Here is a 7,201-nt window from a genome sequence, read left to right as displayed (position 1 = left end):
GAGAAAAACCACGGTCCAATAGCTCCCAAACCTTCCCCCAAGATTTGCTCGTTCTGAAAAATTGAGCCCGCGCCCCTCATATGTGCAGACTGACGGCGCCCCCAATCTTCTCCTGCGCTTCTCTTCCGGCGCTCGTGCCCCGTTCTGGTAGAGAATTCTCGCGCTCCTCCTCCCGTGCACACCATTCTGCTTGCAGTTTTCACACCCTCCGTCCTTTCATCAGCATAGAGAGGTGCCGCTGCAATTTGGCCGCGAGCACCTCCAGATGCGGCCGTCACGACCTGCTTGGGCTGCCCGGGGGCATGCTGTGTGCGGCGGCGTACAAAAGCAGGTCGTGGCTCCGTCCTCATCCAACTAATTGACGATGTGGCAAGTTCAAAATATTTTTGGGTGTAAAATATTGGAGAACTACAGTGAAAGAAACTAGTTTTTAAAAAATAATTATTTAAAAGTTCCTCGATACAGAGTTTTGGGGTTACACTTAACTTTTGGGAACTTCTGGAGTTGCTCTTGCCAAACACACAGTGACACTAGAATCCAAAAATCAACACTCTCACGATGTCACCGTATTTCGAAGTGGACACCGGCCCACCGCCCAGCCCACCACCGTCCCGTACTCCCGTCGCATCCCATGGACTGGTCAACCCTCCCCGACGACGTGGTTCGCCTCCGCGCCGTCTGACGTGCTTGGCGCTCTGCCGCCGCCTTCCCTCCTCCCTTCCTCCCCTGACTTCTCGCCTGCCCCTGCACCGCCCATCCCAGTGACCCCACCGCCGCAGCCCTCTCCTTCTCTCTCGCCTCTGGCGCCGTCCGCTCCGTGGTCGCCCCCTCGTCCTCCCACCGCCTCCTCGGCCCAACCCGCTCCCATCTCCTCCTCTCTGATAATCCCCGCCTCCTCCTCCTCAACCCCCTCACCGGCACTCGGCTCCCCCTCCCTGACTCTCCCTTCCCCGCTTCCAGCCCCGTCATCCAAGGCTACCTCGTCCCCACCGCCGACCACTCCCCGGCGCCGGTGGTACTTTACAACGCCAAGAAGCTCTACTTCCGTTTCTGCCACCCGGACCCGGCCAGGGGTGGACCTACAGGCCTCGGAGATGGTGATGGTTGGGCGGAGCTGCCGGTGCCAGGCCTTGTCGCAGAGATCATGTACCACAACGGGAAGCTGTATGTGTGCGATGATCAAGGCCACGTTACGGTCTTTGACGCGGCCACGTTGGCCGTGCTCGGGGCTGTGCCGCCGCCTCTGCCACAAGTCGCCCCTCCACGCAGGGATGCCTTCGACTGCACCGCCCTGGTGGCTGGTGCCATCTGGAGACGAGTTGCTGTGCGTGATCCGGCACTTCGGGAAGGATGGACGTGGGGAGTTACTGGAGGATTGCGGCAGTTTGAAGGTTTACCTGTTGGATATGGAAATTGGACAGGGGCATGATCCGTTGACACAATTGCCGCAGTGGGTTCAGATGAGGAGCATAGGTGATCGTATGCTATTTATTGGGCTGTTCCAGGGGTTCTCATTCAATGCCTCGGATTTCCACAGATTTAAGGGGGATTGCATCTATTTCTTCAAGTTGGAGAGGGACAAGAGATCTTCCATCTACAGGTTTAGCATGGAAGATGGCCACACTGAGGAGCTGCCTGGCCCGTGGATGCATGCTTGCACTTGGTTTGTGCCGAGCTTGTCTTAGCACTTGCTATGGACAAGCGGGGTAAGCTTCCATTGCTTGTACATTGCGGTTGTAGGCTGTTTGGTTAAGAAATTAGTGTTGATTCTCCAAGATATTGTTCTGAGATCATTGTTCATGCATTCTGCTGCTGCATACAATTATCTGGTGAAGCACAGATTATCAGAAATAGATGTGTAGAGTGATAGTCTGTGAATATGAATCAAAAGTTTTGATAACTTATTGATTAGTCATGTACATTTCAAATAAAATTTCTCTTGGATCTCAGTTCGTCAAGTATTGTAACAAATTAAATGTACTTAAGCACAAGAAACTATGCCTCCATCCAGCTGCATATAAAACTTGCAGTTATTGTTACCATATATTCTTTCACATTTCCATAACTTATCTGCTGACATGGTAAACATCAACACTGCACTTGAAGGGGGAAAAAATGCAATGTGCCTATTCTCTGTGGACAGTACTTGCATGCAAACATACTCTGAATAAGCTACACTGTGCTAATTGTCTCCATTCTCTTCAGTGGTATAGAAATAATATAGTACTGTGGAGTTTTCAGATAACTACAATTCTATCTGAATAGTGAACTCTCCTTGATTCCGACCTTTTAATATTGAAGTAAAGTTACTAAATTCACCTTCCTAGAATCCTTCCCATACAGTGCAAATCCTGTTAATAAGAGAAACAATGTAGTTCAGACTTATGGGTGTTATTTCTCAGAATAAAAGTGCAGATATGGATGCCATATCTGTAATTACCTTGCTCTTTCTTAATTTGGCTGCATTACTATCGAACTGTGGTAATACCACAAGTACTTCAGTTTTATTTTCTGCATGTGAAAGGAATTCTAACTGAATAGATCTTCCTACTGACATATGAAATGAGAAACTGTCATTAATGAGTTATTGGTTTTTTACGGTTTTTGGGAAATACTAATATTTTCCCTCTAGTTTAAATATAAAAAACATATATGTGCTTTTGCTAAATTTTTTGTGATGCTCAAATATTCTTAAATGGTTGCAAGACTTTGGCTCCTTAGCTCCTGCGGATACATGGCAGCCTTAAACTAGTACTGTATGAAGCATGCCAATGACAAATAGTTTGCTAATCCTTGTTCACCTTTCTGTGGAGATTTTTGCAAATCTGCCATAGCATATTGTATTAGTTAGCATTTCATCAATCCAAGGTTCTACATGTCCTAGTGAACTATCGAAATCTGTTCATCATCTAATAAAATCATCAAACGGAAGATTAGACAGCTAAGAAATCAGTGGGGTGGCAGAGAAATGCAGGAACATTTTATGCATTTATCTGGATGCTGGAGCTGGCACATGTAGATTTAACAGTGGAGACCTCCAGACTGAAGTTGATTGAAGATCAGTGTGATGAGGCCTTTGTCGAACAGTCTTGACACAGCAGTTGTATTCATGGCTGATGATGAAAAGGGATGCATGATATTTTTGACATGGAGAGCCCTAAATGGCTAAATCATCATTCCTCCATGACAGAAGTGTAAGCTCTGGCCTACAAGGAGGCTTAGCATGCACGCGCCCCATTGTTGTGTAGTACTGCAGCAGAGTAGAGCATTATCTCAAGCTGACAAACATGCAGGATACGTCCAGCATGAGGATCATTATCTCGGAGGTGAATGAATATTGCAGACCTGCCCTGCCAAAAGGTTCAGGTTCATTTTTTAAGACAAGAAAATAGACAATAGCAAAATAAAGGTAGTACATGAGCTAGGTCAGTTCCTAGTGCGATCTACCTTCATCAAATCCCTTTGACTGCTGACTAATCCATGATGGGTTTTCCCCCAATGAGTTCATATTAACATATACGTTCCCTGTTAGCATTTAGCATCCACTAGAAAATCATTAAGAGTAAACATAAAATAACATGTATGTTGATTAGTAACAAAAAAGGAAATATTGCCTACTACATGATTATTACTATAATAGAACAGAAGGTACAGAAAGTATTATTTTAGTAATTTCGGTGTGTATGATGGTGAAATGCCCTGTAAAGTGCAGATAATGTTGGAAGATTTCAGGAATTCTGGATAAATTTACCAGATACTGCCAAGATCAAATTCAGTCAGGTTCAAAGGTACAAGGAAAAGATATGCATTGTTTTACTTTTCAGCTAACATCTGTCGATTTTGTGTCAAATAATGCAAATATGCAATTGAGGCTATGAATGAACCCTGTTGGCAGACCTCATTTACCAGGCTATCAGAGAACTGTCTGAGTGCTGCAGGCAAGGCTTCCTTCCTGGCATCATTGCATAATGCATATTATGCTTGGAGGAATCAGATATTGTGGGGGGCTGGTATGTGGGTGCCCGAGACTGAGAGGTTCTCACACCTACATACTCCCTCCGTTCCAAATTATAAGACATTTTGTCTTTTATAGATACATTACTTTTACTACATCTAAGTGCATAACAAAATCTGTATATCTAGAAAAGCCAAAAAGTCTTATAATTTGGGATGGAGGGAGTACTTACCTACCTCCTCGTGAATAATAAGAGGAAAGAAGGTCAAACTCTCTGTCATCTAGCGAAATTTTCTGGTATCATAATTTTTTTCTGCAAGATCTGATCAGCGAAAGTAGGGTACCATTGTATATTACTTGGCCTAAAGTTTTTATGCATCTTATACAGTGAATGACTACAAGTTTTTTCTTTTGAAGAAATGAACGACTACAACTCAAACCACCAATGCTGCACATATTCTGTTGAGATTGACATATGTTAATTATTGAGAATTTTCTTTTCATATAGTCTACTGTTTGACCAGATAAGCATTGTTGCAGCTTAACAGATGTGATTTATGGTTATGTTACCAATAAGCATCAGAATAGATGTATTGCTCTTGACTAATCTGCTTATGTACTCTACAGAAGCATCACAAAAACATATATATTTTCAGAAAGAGTTTAGCTTGAAGTACCAGAAGTGTGAACTTCGTTGAAACTAAAGCTGCTGTAAACTTTTATACGATGTGTTTCAAATTTCTTACTGTGTCCATTACTTATCCCATTAGGGCACATTTAAATGGAGGTCATTTGCATCCAAATTTGTAGGATTTAGTTAAATTTGATGGAAATACCCGATTTACTAGTACAATCCTCTTGCAACTTCTTCCCTTGTATTGGTTTGATGACCTTTTCTTGTTTGTTACTATATCTTTAAACAATGATTGATTAGTTATTGATATGTGTGATCTCGTTTGATTGTTTTTCACAGCTGCAGTTGCACATCAAAAGCATTTAGATTGCATGAGAATTGAGAACCGCATTTCAAACAGACATCAGCTGTAAGGAACTTCATTATACACATCACCAAAGTGAGCATTCCTGATGCACCTTACTTGAGGGTTAACAAAAGATGAATCTTTATTGAATGTGTTGGTGACGGTACCTCAGTTGATATTTGGAGTGATTAATGGGAACCAACTTGTACCAGGCTGCAAACCCTTGGGCCTCCTTGATGATATTTTGATGAGCATGTGGTCCCAGGATGTATAATTAGTGTAATGCAAAGTCAAGCGTACTTTGTGGCTAACATATCTTCTGGGTTGCAAGTAGTGATTGGGTGAGGGATAGAGGATTTTTTCTGGCTTGACCATATGAGAAGTGGAGAAATAGTCAACCTTGTCAGCTTATGATATGTTGGCAAATGACAAGAAAGGTTATGTAACACCCTAATTTTGCATTTTCTAAAAAAATAGTCAAATTGATTTATTTAAGCAATTTATGTGAGCATTCAAACATAGAAAAGTAATAATTTTTATAAAACTAAAATCAAATATAAGATTAGCTACAAGTGATGCATACATGCTGCTGCATATTATTTTGTGAATGTTTGGTATTGATCAAAAATTTCAAAGAGAATTGAAATTTGAATTTAAAATGCTTTTGGAAAATTTGTTTGGAAAAAAGAAAAAGGAAAATTCTTTCTTTTCTCCTTCCCCCTCTCTTCCTTGATTTTCGGCCCAGCCCCGCTCCGGCCTAGCGACCGCGCCAGCCCAGCTCCACGCCGGCCCAAGTCGCGCGCGTCGCTGGAAACCGCCGCTCCTCCCTTTCCCCAGTCGCTGACCGCCCAGGCCCGCCTGTCAGCTCCCCCACCTTCCTCCCGCAACCGCAGCCTCAATCAAGCCGCTGCAGCAACCGACGCCCCGCTCCACGCGCGTCGTGGGAGCGCCCTTCCCCCACGCCCCGGCCTCTACAAAACGGAGCCCACGCCTGAGCTGCCCCCCCCCCTGCTGCCGCTCCCCGCTCCATTTTTCGCTCTCGCTCACGCCTCGGAGCCCGCAACCGGCGCACGAAGAAGTTCTGAAGACCGCCGTCCGCGTCGCCGTCTTCCCCGAGCCGTCTCCGACCCTGATTTTCCCCGCTGTGAGCCTCCCCATGCTCCCCTCTCTCTCCCCGACCTTTTACTTTGGTGTTTGGTGACTTGTATGGCCGTTTTGCGTGCGGCCGGGAAGCTCTTGGCCGCCGTCCATGGCGACCGCCGCCACGGTCGCACCCTCCAGTCACCTCTTTGGCCTGGACGTGTTCGCCTGCTCCCCCTCTCTCATCCGGTGGCTTCGGGTCATCGAATCATGAACCAAAGCCCCCTAACCGTGCTCACCGGCGAGCTCCACGTCGCCGGCAATGGCAGCCCCACCACGGAAGCTACTGTTCTGGCCACCCCTTCTTCTCTCTCCTCCAGATTTGATTCTAGCCGTCCATTTTCAGATCTGCGGCCAGGATTAGAAGTTACCCCTTCGCGGGTAAATTAGCTAAAGAGACCCTGAGCTTTTCTAAGTCCTAACCCGCAGTCCAAAGCGCATTTCCCCGAGTACGCATTCTCGTTTTGAAAGCGTAAAGTTCACTGTTTTAGTTCAAAGTACGCTTTCAGTATTTACAGAAATGCCATTTGAACTGTTTTGCTTATAAAATCATCGTTTTAGCTCCGAATTGATCCGTTCAAATCGCGTTAGCTTCGTAATTTCATAATCTACATGTTAGAACCACTGTTAGTCAAGTTTGGAACTTTTAAATTTCATGGTTAGATTTAATTAAATATATTGCTATAGGAAATCTCGTTTAAATCATAACTTTCGTATTTTAGCTCCGTTTTTCGTGAACTTCGCGTTGACGTGATCGTAGCGAGACGTAGATTATTTTCACAAACATTTTATCTTGTTTTCTATACTGTTGGTGTACTGTTCTAATGATAGGAATGTTTGCTTTTTATGAATGCTTTTGGAATGTTGTATGTTGCCGTGTTGGTCGCGTTCAGACGGTGAGGAGAACGTTGGAGACCAAGAATTCTTCGACGACCAGCAGGACCAGCAAGAGTTTGTGAACCAAGGCAAGTATAGCATGGGCCTACCTTGATGTCCTATTTCACTTTAATCAATTACTCATGTGCATGTGTCTAATTTTGATAACCCTAAGGACATTCCAGACATTTGATGACTTGTTCCCTTGACTCCTATGGGGTAATTACATATGGGTAGATTGCTAGTGCTC

General features: G+C 44.6%; 1 pseudogene; it reads left to right on the top strand.

Moving 5' to 3' along the window:
* Positions 1 to 631: 631 nt before the first annotated feature.
* Positions 632 to 5,376, top strand: LOC136460873 (F-box protein At2g26160-like; annotated as a pseudogene).
* Positions 5,377 to 7,201: the final 1,825 nt, after the last annotated feature.

This window comes from Miscanthus floridulus, chromosome 1 (genome assembly GCF_019320115.1).
Source record: "Miscanthus floridulus cultivar M001 chromosome 1, ASM1932011v1, whole genome shotgun sequence".
Lineage (NCBI taxonomy): Eukaryota > Viridiplantae > Streptophyta > Magnoliopsida > Poales > Poaceae > Miscanthus > Miscanthus floridulus.
This window is presented reverse-complemented; position numbering and strand designations above follow the sequence as displayed.